The sequence below is a fragment of the Ornithorhynchus anatinus genome, chromosome 3, assembly GCF_004115215.2.
Source record: "Ornithorhynchus anatinus isolate Pmale09 chromosome 3, mOrnAna1.pri.v4, whole genome shotgun sequence".
Lineage (NCBI taxonomy): Eukaryota > Metazoa > Chordata > Mammalia > Monotremata > Ornithorhynchidae > Ornithorhynchus > Ornithorhynchus anatinus.
The window spans coordinates 96,486,019-96,488,590 of record NC_041730.1 but is presented as its reverse complement, the minus strand read 5'-3'; the positions used below and the strand labels follow the sequence as shown (position 1 = coordinate 96,488,590).

The following is a 2,572-nucleotide window of genomic DNA, read 5'->3' as shown; positions in this document are numbered from 1 at the left end:
CATACATCTGTCTCTAATTAATTTCTTATGGTTAAACAGGTGGTAAAATGATTTTCTCTTTCAGGTAATTCATCATAATCATCATCATAATATTTATTAGCACTTACCATGGGGTAAACAGTGTACTAAGTCCTGGGGTCTTGTCTTGTCTTATGCCATCGGGTCATCTTCGACCCATAGCGACGCCATGGATGTATCTCTCCCAGAACACCCCACTTCCACCTGCAATCATTCAGGTAGTGTATCCATAGAGTTGTCTTGGTAAAAATATGGAACTGGTTCACCACTGTCTCCTTCCATGCAGTAAACTTGAGTTTTCACCCTTGATTCTCTCCCATGCCGCTGCTGGCCAGCACAGGTGAATTTTGACTTGTAGCAGATTGCGTTCCACTCGCTAGCCACTGCCCAAACTAGGAATGGAATGGGAATGTCTCTGCCTGGCTCTCCCTCCTGTAGCCGAGACTGGTAGAGTACTGAGAACTCTCCAGGTGTGAACCTGAGAGGGGGATGCCCTGGGGTAGGTACAAAATAATCAGTCTGAACAAAGTTTCTGAACCATATGGGGCTAACAATCTAAGTAGGCATGAAGACAGGTATTGAATCCCCATTTTACAGATGAGGAAATTGAAACACAGCAGACAAGTGGTGTCCATGGTCTTGTCCATGGTCACACAGCAGATAAGTGGTGGAGCTGACTCCCAGGCCTGCGCTCTTTCCATTAAACCCCACTATTGAATTTTGGTAAATCGAACCAAAAATTAGCATCATTTAGATTGATACACAAATTAACTCTGTTTTAGGTGTTGCACAGTTGACTTTTGGTCTTCTGATCTTTTTTTGACTTTGCATCTAAGTGATTCCTTAAACTGCAGTTCTTCCTCCACTAGATATACATGATTCTTAAGAGTAAGAATTGTCACTCACAGACTAACGAGAACTTGGGGCAATTCAAATAGTTTCTTTATGTGGAGCTTAGAATTTGGATGAGATGGAGGCAGACTGTGGTGAGAAAACTCAAGCTTTGAGAAAGAAAATATTTTTTGAGGGCTTGGAAGGCTCTACGATGGAATCGCCTTACAAGAAAAAATGACCTTCTTTTAAAAAATCAAACATTCCTAGGAGTGTTCTTTTTTCTCAATTTTAAAGAACAATGGATACAGGACTAAGAGTCCTCATGTCACTAGAAAGAGGAAATTATAGTGAGTGAAGCAACTAAAACAGAACAAAGTAGTAGAGATCATCATCATTTCCAGGAGGTGAATTCTGATCTAACTCTGGAGACAAGCATTTAGGCATTAATCTTCACAGAGACTAGAGAAGCAGTCTTGTCTAGTGGATAGAGCAAAGGCCTGGGAGTCAGAAGGACCTGAGTTCTAATCCTGACTCTGCCATGTGTCTGCTGTGTGACCTTGGGCAAGTCATTACACTTCCCTGTGCCTTAGTTCCCTCATCTGTAAAATGAGGATTAAGACTGTGAATCCCACGTGGGCCAGTGTCTGTGACCCCTATGATTTGCTTGTATCCACCTCAGCGTTTAGTATAGTGTTTGGTACATAATAAGTGCTTAACAAATGCCATTAGCATCATCATTAATCCTCACAGCCCTTTAATTCCTGGGGTAAAAAAAAGTTTCTTAAACTACTTCAGTTTAGGGACTTGAAGACTTGAATAGTCAAGAAACTATTCCCACTGGAGCCCAGTTAGCTGCCTGCGTTTTTGTTGGTAATCGATAACCTGAAAGAGTTAATAGCTGTCTAAATTGTCTAAGGTTAAGAGGGCATTCCTGGACAAATTCCTTGACCGGTTTACACAACTGCTGCCTTCACTTCCTCTTCACAAACTACTTCTTGCCTGACTACAGTCACAGGAAAACACTCTTTAAGGACACCACTGACCACATCATAGCCAAGGCTGACAGATTCTACTTTGCCTGATCCTCTTTAGCCTCTCTGCTCCTTTAACTCCCTCCCCACTGAAGCATTTTCAGACTTTGGTTTGACCAAATATTCATCCGGTTCTCCTCCAACCTTTCCGACTTCTTCTCAGTCTCATCTCCTAACTCCTTTTCCACCTCTCATCTCCTAACTGTAGGGGTCCTGCAGGACTCTGTTCTGGGTCTTCTACCCATTTTGCTTTATGTGCATGTCTACAAATTATATTTCCTCAATTGTTTATTTATATTAATATTTGTCTCCCCTCTAGAATGTAATCTCTTTGTGGGCAGGGAACAGGTTTATCAACTCTGATGAATCGCACTCTCCCAAGTGCTTATTACAGTGCTTTGCACACTGTGTTCAATAAATACCATTGTTTGACTGATTGATGTTTGCACTCTGTCTGTCTTTCTCTCTGAATCTGTCTCTTTCTCTCTGCAAGCTCTTCCACTCATGTAGCTTTAGCTCTCACCTCTAAGAGTTTAGCCCTCAATAGAATCTCAATAAATGTCAACAATTGATTAATGGGATTATTTAATGTCCAAGGAGCATTACTCTGGTCTGGTGATGTTTATTACTCTGGCCTGGTGATGTTTTATCAACTTTATATCAATGCACTCTTTGAAAAGCTTTAATAG

At 41.3% G+C, this 2,572-nt stretch overlaps 1 non-coding gene across 1 annotated transcript; it reads right to left on the bottom strand.

The window, feature by feature from the left end:
• Positions 1–368: 368 nt before the first annotated feature.
• On the bottom strand, positions 369–506 carry LOC114810631. Its single transcript, XR_003758326.1, has one exon. It is a non-coding gene; the product is annotated as a small nucleolar RNA SNORA7 (small nucleolar RNA).
• Positions 507–2,572: the final 2,066 nt, after the last annotated feature.